We start from the raw sequence: 13,932 nt of genomic DNA on the forward strand, positions 1-13,932 counted from the left end.
CCCGCATCCCTCCCTGACCCCGATTGTGCACTGGTGGGGTTCCTCAGCCTGGCCTGCACTGTCTTGTAATCCCGGCTGAGGGGACCTCCCACCCCAAGTGCACGAATTTCGTGCACTGAGCCTCTAGTTGTTATATAAATGTTCAAAAGATTTTACACAATCCAAAAGGTTGGAAAATTATTTTGTCCTTGATCCATCATGGTCCACCCTGAGAAGGTCATTGTCCAAATAAGCACTTCTCAATCAAGGATTCCGTAAGAATTAAGCCCTAAAACTTGAAGGCGTTCATTGTCTATAATAAATTAATTTTTTCTTATGCTTCTACCTGTACTACATATCAACCATTCCTGGGAGAACTGAAAAATGTTCATTTCCTAGTAAGTTTAATTCTTTTTAGAACCTGGTTGGGAAGAGGTGGTCTGAATCCATGTGGTCCATTTTAATTCCATTCCTTGACTACTTACAGCACCCATTACTCGCTAGGCCACCGGGACTTTCTAACATCTCCAAGGACCCTGTACCAGCAATCAAACACAGTAGCTCTATAAAATGTTCTTCTAGCTCCCAGAGGCCAGATTTCATCACTCACAGAGAAATTACCGCCTCCACTGTCCCCTAATCCTAGGAAATCCAGTCTTCCCCAACCTCTCTTTCAACCCTTCCAAGAGCCCTCCAGTTCTCCCTCTACCAAAACAAAACCTCCTGCTCTCTACTAGAGCAAAGGAAGTCTCATGACCAATTTGCCCTCTTGAAAAACGAAAGAGAAATTGCCTCCTATTTTTTCATGAAGAGCCTAAAAAGCAACAGGGCAAGATCATTTCTCAGCCGATTTAAACATGAACATCTGTACTGGCTTTATACTCTTAACTGTTCCTTCCTGAGGTGCAGTATTGCAGTATTTCCTGAGCTTCCTGCCCTTCTTCAATTCGTTGCACATAGAGAAAATAATGGGTAATGTATGGCCCATTGGGGAAAATTAGGGACATCTATGAGGTTTTAGTTTTTAAAAATCATTACAGTTTCATTATATAGCATAATTATTTTTTAAAATATATCAAGTACTAGAAAAATATTACCTTTTGAATTTGTATAAGATTTCCAAATATAATCTAACAAAATTTTTTATGGAAAATAAGATTATATTAAGTTTATTTTTCCATGAAATAGATACATAATCCCCAATTAAAACTTTGCTAAAATGATATTTCAAATTCTTGACAAGAAACTATATTTGGATCAGCAGTTTATAATAATTTTATATCATTACTATAAATCATCATAAGTGATTACATTTGAAATGTAAAAATTCCAAAAGCTATTTCTTTTCTGTAATTTGCAATTTTGTACTTTTAAAATTTATAGTAATAAAAATAAGATAAAGTTTCTTATAGTAATGTGAATGCTTTTCACATTCAAGTGAATTTTTTTTAATATAGTCTTTTCTAATAATCATCAGGAATCTCAAAACTGCTTGCAACTGGCTTACAGGGCTCTTAAAAGGGCACAAGACCCACAGAAACATGAAGACACTATTACTAAAGCTGCACCCTCCAGAAGTTTCTACCTGGCCACTTATTTCCCTTTCCCTGACTCTGTCTCCTTGTACTGCTCCCGTGACCCTTAGGCACCTGGGGATAAGGTTTCCTTCACGTTTTCCATGAAGCATGTTTGCACCTGCGACTGAAGTAGATGCCCAAATGATAGAGTACCACATTGGCAAGTACTGGAGGATACTGAACACATCGCTGCCTTTGCAATTGCAGATTGCAGATTCATCTAACAGCGAAAAGTATCCAGCAGTGGTAGGGGGAGGTGATGAGGGTAAGGAGGAAGGGCTGCATCCACCCAACACCCCACCCCACCAGCCACTCTAAAGACTCAGAAGACAAATATTTCCTGGCACCTGTGGGAACACGTTTACCATGCTGCAAAGTGGTGGGACACCAGGACCAACCTCTGCCTTAGGCGATTTTACAGGAGTGACTCCTCCTAATCGCCTCCTCTTCAGTTCCCTGGCCTGGTTTCAGTTTCTCAATCCAGCACTGCAAAATAAGCCTGCAGCTCAATGCTCTACTTTTTTTTTTTTTTATTCAGATTTCTCTCTTGCATGCTATTGTCAAATTGTTCTTCTCACCGCCTCCAACATCACCCCTCTCGTCCACGCCTTCATTTATAATTAATTGTAATAGACTCCTATTGCTTCTATCTTCACCCCATCCTTCAGTGGTTTATATTTGGAGTCAGCAGATTGGAAAACTTATTAAAATGTAAAGGATATCATGCCACTTCCATTCTCAAAACCTTTAACCTATTCACTTAGAATTAAATTAAAAATATTCCCATGGTCAAGAAGCCTTACCTAATCTAGTCCCTGGCTATCTCTGCACTCTCATTTCCAACCATTTTCCCCCTAACTCACTAAGCTCTAACCATTCTAGGAACATGCAGTGCTCATCTCTGCCCTTCGCCAGCTATGCTTTCTCTTCAGTTCTTCCTCAGGTTCACACACTCACCTCATTCAGGCTGCCTGCCGGACACTGTGTAAAATACCCATTTATCACGTCCTTCCCATACCTTGATTTAATTTACTCCACTATCTAACATTTTATCATATAATTATTTGTTGATTTTATTATTGATGAATCCCTCACAGATGTAAACTGTTTTAAAGAAAATATTCTTTATTTATGGTGTGTCTCCAGTGGCTAGAATAGTGTCTTGTACATAGTAAACACTCCATAAATATTAGCTGTTATTAATTCTTAATGTTATCTTATAAATCAGTATTACCCTGTCCCCCTGCTCAGAAAGTGTTCCAGGGTCTGAGACGATACATAGAACCCCAAGTCAAGGTCTGGTGTGTGGGCGAAGGAAAACTAATTAGGAGAAGAAAAGTTAATTTAATCAAACTTTTTTGACGTTATGTTATATCTCTTCCTAATCCAAGCCCCTTAAAATAAAGTTTGACCAACTTCTTTTCAGACAATGCAATAGTCCAATCAATAAACCCAAAAGTTTTTGTTGCTATTGGCTACATAGAGTTCTGAACTAAGAACCATTCCTAAGTTATCAAAAACTTTGATTTGAGAGCAAAACATTGATTGGCTGCCTCCTGCACACCCCCTACTGGGGACTGAGCCTGCAACCCGGACATGTGCCCTGACCTGGAATCGAACCAGCAACCTTTCAGAGCAGAAAACAATGCCCAACCAAGTGAGAGCCACACCAGCTACGGCAAGAACTTCTGATGTTTTTATATTTATTCCCATCAGTTGTCATCCATGCTGAGAGAATATAGTGTTGGCTGAGCAGAAAGGGTTTCCAAGAAATCACAGAAACTTTATGCTTATTCAACCCCTGTGGTATTTTATTTGCTATAGTTATAACTTATCACTGGAGGGATAAATCCTTCTATATTATTGGATTTTCAATGTTTCCTTCATTCCTAAAGGGCAGAAGAATTCATTTTTTTAAAGCTTAAAGATTTCTTATTTTAAAAGTCATTTTAAAACTTGTGGTTTATTCCCCTGGCTTCTTCAACTGGGAATAGTCAACATAATACAACTTTATTTTCCAAACATTATTATTAAATTAAATTTTAATATAATGGTAGTCTCTGGAGGTATTGAGATTCACAGGCATTTTCCTATGAATACTAATGATCATTTTTAAACAAATATTTGTCAGTCCAATGTGAGAATTAATGACCAATTTCACATTTTGCTATTGAGTCTGAACACCTTTTAACATGTTAGCTAGCCATTTCTAATACTTTGTTTGGGTACGAAAATTGCCTATTCATAGAGGGTGACCTTTTCAATCAAGTTGTTTTCTTTTTGGTTTGAAATAGCTATTTATATATGAATAAAGAAACTTTGTCATTTTGTCATAAGTGCTTTATATTTTTCCTCTTTCATTTTATTTTTAAATGGATCAGTGAGAGTAGTAAGGAGAGGAATCACTATGCTGATTTGATTTTGGTAATAAAATATAAGCAGTTGAATAAATTGAAGTAGATAAAACCTTGGAAACATAACACCATATCTTGGTTTTTCATCAATTCTTTTACCTTTTTATGTATTTGTTTGACAGATATTTATTAAGTATTTGTTCAGTGAGTTTATAAGTTAGTGTAGACTCAAAACAGGGAAAACAGCTTTGACACTGAGATAGTCACCGAATCCCTAGATCATGGAAGACAAGCTCCTGGCCAGATAGTTTAGTTTTAAGGTAGCTGAATTGGATAGAAAATCTCTTGAAACCAAAATTCTGACTATAACTATAAATTCGCCATCTGAGGGAAAATTATAAGACAAAAACCATTGAGTCATGTGCCTGCCCAGGAACGACTTCAGTATTTTGAGGGAAATATGAAAAACTGAAAGGTGGGACAGGGACATGATGAAAAACCCTGGAGTGGCAGGAATCTGAAATAGAGACAGAAATGCAAGAGGGATTAATGAGCAGAGGCTTGTTAAAAATGCCAAAGATGGTAGAAGTGACAAGGCTTAGAAATGTTCAGAACAAAAAGAATGAGGCCAGAATAGGCCCATTGCTTGAGGGCATATGACATAATTTTGGAAAGAATAGCTAATGCATCAGATGACAGAAAAGGGGTTCAAAATGATCTCTACAGGAAAAAATGAAGGGTCAAACCCAGCAAGATGAAATTAGTGATCAATAAATCAACCTGCCCTTAGGTTAAACAAAAATTAGCTGTTTCCTGCAACTTTACTGTATTTGTTCATTGTTTCTAATCAGTTTTTGTAGGAGTCTTTAGTGTTTTCTATGTAGAGAATCATCTCATCTGCAAAAAAGTGACACTTTTACTTCTCCTTCCAAATTGGTATCTACCCGAAAAACTCAAAAACATTTATTGGCAGCGATATATGCACCCGTATGTTCATAGCAGCATTATTCATGGTGACCAAGACGTGGAGACAACTAGTGTCCTTTGATAGATATGGCACATATATACTATGGAATACTACTTAGTCATAAGAAAAGATGAAATGCTGCCATTTGTGAAAGCTTAGATGGACCTTGAGAATATTATTCTAAGCGAAATAAGTCAGTCAGGAAAAGCTAAGAACCATTTGGCTTCACTCATATGTAAGAAACTCATAGATACAGACAAAGGTATGGTGGTTACCAGAGGGAAGGGGGTGGAGAGGTAGTACTGAGTAAAGGGGGCCAAATATATGGTGACAGAAGATGGTTTGACTTTGGGTGGTGGGCACACAGTACAATATACAGATCATGCACATTGAAATGTGCACTTGTAACCTATATGGTACTATTAACCAGTGTCATCCTAATAAATTTAATACAGGGGGAAAATCATCTGTACAGGTACAAGATTGGGGAGCCAGGAAAAATACTCTGGGTTTTCACTGAAAATTCAGCATGAATCGGTGGTTCAGAGTGTGGCCAAAAATGGTCACATCACTACAAGGCACCTTTATAAAAACATGTACTTACAGAGGAATTATCCTCCAGTACTTGGTTCTGCTCAGAACACAGCAGTTGTACTTGACAGTTGTGTTTTTACTTTAGAGCAGTGGTTCTCAACCTTCCTCATGCTGCGACCCTTTAATTCAGTTCCTCATGTTGTGGTGACCCCCAACCATAAAATTATTTTCGTTGCTACTTCATAACTGTAATTTTGCTACTGTTATGAATCATAATGTAAATATCTGATATGCAGGATGTATTTTCATTGTTACAAATTGAACATAATTAAAGCATAGTGTTTAATCACAAAAACAATATGTAATTATATATGTGTTTTCCGATGATCTTAGGCGACCCCTGTGAAAGGGTCATTCGACCCCCAAAGGGGTCGCGACCCACAGGTTGAGAACCGCTGCTTTAGAGAAACAGGGACAAATTAAGACTCACTAGTATCAATGACCTGGACCTGTTGATATGCTCTCTAAGGGGCTGGGAAATTTCTCCTGTCACGTCAGACTCTACAGAAGGCATGGAAATTATAAAATATTTGAATGACTATGATGACAAAAATAGTTTTTACTTGTTTTCTGTTGTTTCAGAAGATAGAACTGAGTGTAATGGATGGGATTTATAAAAATGTAGGTGTTTGTTTAATGTAGTGTGTTTCTGGTTACTGGAAGAGTTGAGAAAGAGGTCAGGAATGTTGAACTTTAAATATAGATATAGGATGAAATCTAACAAGAGGCATTCTGATGACCCTATCATTTTTACTATTCTATGCTAATCTATTTTTCATATTTGTTAATATAACCTAATAGCTTTCTGTCATTGATTTCTTTGTCTCTGAAATAATTTTGTAAAAGTTTGCTCAGTTAGTTAATACATAACAAAATAATTATTAAATAACTTAGCACTCATTTTTAAAAGTATTCAAGAGAGTATCAGAAATCAGAAATGGTGTGAAACTGTCTCTTTCTGGCAAGAATTTAGGCACAACACTGCATTTCACTGACCCTCAATAGCCAGTCAGCAGATTCTTTTTAACATAGAAAGCAAGTCTCAGTAGGCATTATTATCCCTGGTTAGTAGGGTTGATTATTTCTTCCATACCTTTGCCAATTTTTTCTCTATTTGGTCTATAAGTTGGGTATTAAACATCTCCAAGTATGATTATGAAATTTGCCAGTTCTCTTTTAAATTCTATCACTAGTAATTTTTGCCTCAAGTTTTGACATAGTTGTTGGGAGTTTCCACATTTATGATTGTTATGTCTTTGTATTAATTAGCCCATTGGTCTGTAACATATCATGCCAAACTTAATAGCTTGAGACAACATTTGTTATCTCTCTGTTTCTGGGGGTCAAAAACGCAAGTGCAGCTTAGGTGGATCTTCTCTTGCAGTCAGATGTCGGCTAGATGGGCAGTCATCTCAGGGCTTGTCTGGTCAAAGACCTACTTCCAAACTCATGTGATGATTGGCAGGATTCAGTTCCTCATCCTGTTGTTGGGCAGAGGGTGTCAATTCCTCATTAACTATTAGTCTGAGGCTGCCCTCAGTTCCTTGTCTTGTGGGCCTTACAACATATCAACATGCTTTCTTAAAACACACAATTAGAGGTGGCAATAGAGAGGAGCTTAAGATGGTAGTCAGTCTTTTGTAACTTAGAGAGGTGAAATACATCCCTTATACCAAAATCAAGGGGAGGATGTTATTCAAGAATATGAATACCAGGAGGCAGGAATCACTGTGGTCAGAAGCTAACTACCACAATCTATTTGTTGAATTAACCCTTTTATCCTATTATGTCCATTTCTTTCTGTTTTGAAATATATTTTATCCTTTATTAATGTAGCCACTGTTTGCATAAAATATTATTTCCTTCCATTTTTTAATTCTATCTGCATTTTTATTTAAAGTATATATCTTGTATTCAATATATAGTTGTTAGACTTTATAAGTTACTTAAAGAAAAATTCATACTTAAGGGATCTGTTTTATAGCATTTGAAGGTACAATACAGAGTTGTCTTTACTCCAAATGTGGTTTAGCCCCACTACTTGTGTATGCCCTACCTGTGTTCTCCACTGAAGGCTGAGTGTTCAACAAGGATTCTTAACTCTGTTTATTTAAGTGCTAGAGGCCCGGTGCACAAAATTCGTGCATCAGGGGGGCCCACAGCCTGGCCTGCACCCTCTCCAATCTGGGACCCCTCAGGGGATGACCGACTGCCTCTCACAATCTGGGACTGCTGGCTCCTAACCACTCGCCTGCCTGCCTAATCACCCCTAATCCCTCTGCCTGCCTGCCTGACTGCCCCTATCCACCTCTGCCTCACCCTGCACCTGGGATCCAGGATTCCCTCCTCCAGCCAGTCACAGGCACCCAGGACCTGGCCTTCCCTCCCTTTGGCTGGCCACAGGCACCCAGGACCCGGGCCAGCTTCACCCAGGCCGGCTGCAGCTGCAGGGGATCATGGGTGGGTGCTTTGCACAGGCCACAGCTGCAGGCACCTGGGACCACGGGGCAGGTGGCTTGCCCCTCTCCTGGGCCGCAGCTGCAGGCACTGGTGTCTGGGACCTCAGGGTGGGCTGCTTGTCCCTCTCCCAGGCTGCAGCCCCAGCCACCAGCGCCCAAGACCGTGGGGCGGACTGCAGTTCCAGCCGTTGGCACCTGGGATTGAGGTGCGGGTGGCTTGTCCCTCTCCTGGGTCGCAGCCTGGCTGGTCCCCATTCCTCTCTTGTAAGTTCATTTGTGCCTGGCTGGTCCCCATCCCTCTCTCATGAGCTCATTTGTGCCTGGCTGGTCCCCATGCCTCTCTCCCCAGTGTTGAGTGTCTGAGCAGTTCTGGTGTGAGGGTGTGAGGGTGTAAGGGTATGATGACCATTTGCATATTAACTCTTTATTATATAGCATTAGAGGCCCAGTGCATGAAAATTCATGCACTGGAATGGGGGTCCCTCAGCCCGGCCTGCCCCCTCTCACAGTCTGGGAGCCTTCAGGGGCGGGAGGCAACCTGGCGATCAGGGGAAGGTGACACCCCATAACACCTCTGCTGCTGCCACTGCCAGCAGCACAAGCCTCGGGCGGCCCTGGGCGGCTGGGCAGCCACCATCTGAGGCTTGCCTGCACCTCGGGTCGGCCCTGAGCAGCTGGAGAGCTGAGGGGACTGGGGGTCTCCAGAGGCAGGCATGCGGAGCACCTGCTGCCTCAGCAGCAAGGGAGTGGGTGCTGCCAACTTGTGGCTGTGGGCACCACCATCTTTGAGGTCAGGGCAGTCAGTTAGCATATTCCCTCCTTATTGGCTATGGGTGCCACCATCTTTGCAATGGAGTGAGGGTCAATTAGCATATTCTCTCTTTATTAGATAGGATTATATAGGACAATGGTCGGCAAATTGCGGCTCATGAGCCACATGTGGCTCTTTGGCCTCTTGAGTGTGGCTCTTCCACAAAATACCACGTGTGGGTGTGTATGTACAGTGCAATTGAAACTTCATGGCCCATGTGCAGAAGTTGGTATTTTGTGGGAGAGCCACACTCAAGTGGCCAAAGAGCCGCATGTGGCTCGTGAGCCGCAGTTTGCCGACCACTGATATAGGATACTAGTATCTACACTGATAAAAGACAAAGATGCTAATTGACCGTACCTTTGCTACACCCATCAGCTAATCAGAAGAGTATGCAAATTTACCCAACAAAGATGGCCATTAAATTTGCATACTGCAGGTGGCGCGGGCAGCAGGGTGATCCACCGCCCGCCCCAAAGCCATCCGGGCCTGTCATCTGCGATCCAGCGTGGGATCTGGGCCTGCCATCTGTGACCCGGGGAGGCGGGGCAGGCACCACAGGGTTGGGCCTGCCATCTGCCACCCCGGAGCAGACCTAAGCCAGCAGGTGGTTATCTCCCAAGGGATCCCAGATTGTGAGAGGGCACAGGTCGGGGTGAGGGACACCCCCCTGTGCACAAATTTTTGTGCACCGGGCCTCTAGTTGTATATAGTAGGAGAGTAAATCCAATCCCAATTACTCCAGAATGGCCAGGAGTAGAAATATCCACAGTCTTCATTAAATAAGAGAAATAATTTTAAAATTATTTGAGTTTTCTCCATGTTTAAAATTTATTAATAATAAAAATAGATATTTAGACATAAATGGAAAATTATAATACCAAGTACTCTACTTTCTCTTATTTTCATAAGTACTGATATTATTATTAGATAATAACTTCTAAACTACATTATTACTACAAGACAAAAAAGGCAGAAGCTAAATTCAGATTTTGTTATCTCAGCTTCTTGATCTTTAATTAAGAAAAAAAATCCTCAATATTTTGTTTTCTTTTTTTCCCCTTTTTGGTTGAATCACTTTATTAAAGCATAGATAAGTCTTTGGGTACAATCATTTTTTTTTTAAATATATTTTATTGATGTTTACAGAGAGGAAGGGAGAGGGATAGAGAGTCAGAAACATCGATGAGAGAGAAACATCGATCAGCTGCCTCCTGCACACTCCATACTGGGGATGTGCCCGCAACCAAGGTACATGCCCTTGACTGGAATCGAACCTGGGACTCTCGAGTCCGCAGGCCGACGCTCTATCCACTGAGCCAAACCGGTCAGGGCGGGTACAATCATTTTTAACCACAGTGACAATCCTATATAATAAGAGAGGAATATGCTAATTAGCCATTACGCCCTGAGGCTTAACGACCAAGCTTGTCATGACCAGATCACAGATCAGGAGGAGGGTGGGCCAGTGAGGTACAAGTGGGCTGCAGAGAGCTACAGGAGTGGGCAGGGCAGCAAGCTATGGCGGGGAGGGGGGCTGAGGGAGCTACAGGAGGCGGGGCAACAGGTGGAGAGCTACAGGAGGGCAGCAGCGACCTACTGGCACATGGATTCATACACAGGGCTACTAGTCTAATCTAATAAAAAAGAAACATGCCAATTGACCGTACCTTCGCTACGCCCCAAGCCATGCCTACCAGCCAATCAGAGCAACTATATTCAAATTAACCCAACCAAGATGGAGGCTGGCAGCCACGGAGCTGGAGCAAGCAGGAGGCTTGGTTGCCCCAGCGATGGAGGAAGCCAAGCTTCCTGCCTGCCTTGACCGACTGTAGCCTTCACTCAAGGCAACAAAGTTTCAATTATAGAAGATAAATAAATCCGAGATACTTGCTTCCAGCTAGCCTCCACTGGGAGCTTGGGTGGCTGGGGGCCGTGGCCAGCCTGAAAACAGCCATCAGCCCCTCACCCAGGATGGCCACACCCTCATGGGGTGAGGGTTCCTGCTGGGGGGGTAGGCCAGCCTGCAAACAGCCATAAGCCCCTCACCCAGGCCGGCCAGGCCCCCCAGCAGGATCCTGCTCTCTGAAGGGGGTGTGGCCAATCTTAAAACGGCCCTCAGCCCCTCACCGAGGCTGGCCAGGCAGCCCAGCGGGGACCCTCTCCCTGAAGGGGGTGTGGCCAGTCTGAAAACAACCCTCAGCCCCTCATCCAAGCTGGCCAGGCACCCAAGCGGGACCTCCACCTGATCCGGGACACCCTTCAGGGCAAACCAGCCAGACCCCACCTATATAATAAAAGGGTAATATGCAAATTGACCCTAATAGCAGAATGATTGGGAATGACTGGTCACTATGACACACACTGACCACCAGGGGCAGACCCACAATGCAGGAGCTGCCCCCTGGTGGTCAGTGCACTCCCACAGGGGGACCTCTGCTCAGCCACAAGCAAGGCTGATGGCTGCCAGTACAGCGGTAGTGGTGGGAGCCTCTCCCGCCTCCTCAGCAGCACTAAGGATGTCCGACTGCAGCTTAGGCCTGCTTCCCGCTGGCAAGTGGACGTCCCCCAAGGGCTCCTGGGCTGCCAGAAGGATGTCTGACTGCCAGCTTAGGCCCAATCCCCTGGGGAGCGGGCCTAAGCCAGCAGGTGGTCATCCCCCGAGGGGTCCCAGACTGCGAGAGGGCACAGGCCGGGCTTAAGGACCTCCCCGAGTGCACAAATTTTTGTGCACTGGGCCTCTAGTAGTATTACAATATTAAATATATTTATAGTACTTATAAAGAGCTAAATGGTTTGCAACAATTTTGTGATTTTTCTTTTCCTTAATCTTCAATACTACTTTGGTCATTCAGTCCAGTGCTTATGGTCACCATAAAAATTTAGTTTATAATAGCTTGAACACTAATTCAGATTTCAGAATTAATCAGTTTCAAATGTTGACCTTCTCAGTCACTAATCCTGTATTAGTGATTGAATTATTTCACCAATTTACTTCACTATATTAAGACAGGTGGTATTTGTTTATCAAATCTTAGATTTTCCTTTATTCATATGTTAAAATGTCTATAAATTTTATTTGGGTAAAGTGGGTACAGAAGGATCTCAGAATTCTTAAATATTTATTGGCAGAATTTAGGTCCTTGAAGAGAGAAATTGTGAAGGATTTTATTCTGGTTAACTGCTATGTTTAATAAGAATTACTTTGAAGTTATCCACACATTTGTATTCATTGTGTCATATATAAGCCAGCAGGTGGCAAACTTGAGATTTTTTGTACTATTGCTCTTGTTGAAGATGCATTAAACAATGTGTCAATGAGTCTCAAGAATAGCTCTTTCAGTGTGCCCTAGCATAAGAAAACTTAAAACCTCTCATTGTAGAGCCACTGGTATTTGGATAGCAATGTACTTATTTAGTTTTTTCTTGAGTTACTATTTTATCCTATAATTCTTTCTCTAATAGATAGTTTTGAGACATGTATGATGCCAGTTTGAACCTATTTTTGCTGTGATTTCCATCATTAAGAGCTAAATTTAGCTGCTTTTGCATTTACCGTGGGAGGGGGAATCTTTACATCGTTTAAGAGACCATGCAACATATACTTTGTCTCCCAGAGCAGGCAATGTCATATTCTTTTGAAAGTTTTAACAACATTGACCCTCATGTTTTTAAACACAAAACAGTACTTTCTTCTGTGGGTGATAGTTTTTTATTTTATCCCTATGAATATTTTCATTTTAGTGTCACATATTGGTAGTAAGTAATACATGAAGATGAATTTAATTTCTTTCATGTACATTCGATTTTCAAAAGGTTTACATTTTGTACCAATAATAAAGGATCAATCAAGATTGATTATATTGAAGCATATGACTAGACTTTGGGGTATTTAAGTAAATATATTCCCTCTATCACATTCAGAGACAAAAATTCAGCCATAATACATGATTTGCTCATTTCTTTCTCTCTGAAATTCATCTATTGTTAACACTACCTCTATGTTTTCTACAAAATTCATTTCTCTTTATATGTTATATTTATTTCTGTATGTCTGTGTTCTATTTTAATAATAAGTATATCTTGTTATTCTCTTCCTAATGGGGAAGACAGAAAAAGAAGAAGAAGAACAGCAATGACTTAAGACAAAGCAAAGTTAGGTAGTGAGATGCTTCATGATTTGCACATATAAATTGGATCATTTAGATGACTTCTACAAGATTTAAATAAAATAATATATGCTTCATTAAAGTCACAAACCACTTGAAGGATTCTAACAATTGACTGCTTGGTGGAATTAGTTGTTAAGAAGTAAAAAGTGAATCCACTAATTAGTCAACATCAATGTATTAGTTGTTCTCCAAATATCACAATAACGGAAGACACTTTCAGGCCTAGTAACATAATTCTTCCATCCTTTCTATTTTATTTGTAAGGGAAGAAAACTCAGTTTTTTAAATGTGGAATATAAGCATCACATAAGAAAAGTAAATTATAGTGTAAAATTGAATTAAAATATGAAAGAAGCCCCGATGCATTCCAATGGAAGAGAACAGAAGCTGCTGCTTCTGCTATAGATGGTATATAACTCAGCTTTAGTGTTCTCGCCACTGGGGCTTTTAAAAAGAAGCTCCAGAGAAAGGTGCCCGCACTGCACTGGTCTGCATGTATTCAGAGGTTAAGTTACCCTGGTCTTGCTAATGTGTCTAAATCAATCCTCCTTTCTACTATGTTCCTTCAATCCATTTCCCACTGGGGCACCCACTTTTTGAGAAAGATGATCCACACCCCAAAACACCTTCTCATTCCTCCATTGTCCTAGGTCTCCTTGATGAAATACCATGTGATTTACATGGGGTAAAATCAGAGACAGGAAAACAGGTTCCTGACCCAGTGATTTGCAGGCTTCTAGAGTCCCCTATGCATCAGACTACATCACACAAATACCCAGGTGCAGGTGAGCCCCTGCCCACATGCTTCTCAGGAGGGCAGACAAACAGTTGTCTGCCATTTAGCCAGATGTCTGTTTTTAGCAGCATCCTTTCCAATATAATTAGTACTTAAATGTACACATCTCTCAAATTCCAGTGAGCCCACAGAGTGCCCACCCTGCTCCATCAGGGAACGCATCCTAGAAGCGGTAGCAGTGCTCACAGGGGACAGGGACAGCAAGGGTCTGCGGGCCACATCC

The sequence above is a fragment of the Myotis myotis genome, unplaced genomic scaffold, assembly GCF_014108235.1.
Source record: "Myotis myotis isolate mMyoMyo1 unplaced genomic scaffold, mMyoMyo1.p scaffold_m19_p_11, whole genome shotgun sequence".
NCBI lineage: Eukaryota > Metazoa > Chordata > Mammalia > Chiroptera > Vespertilionidae > Myotis > Myotis myotis.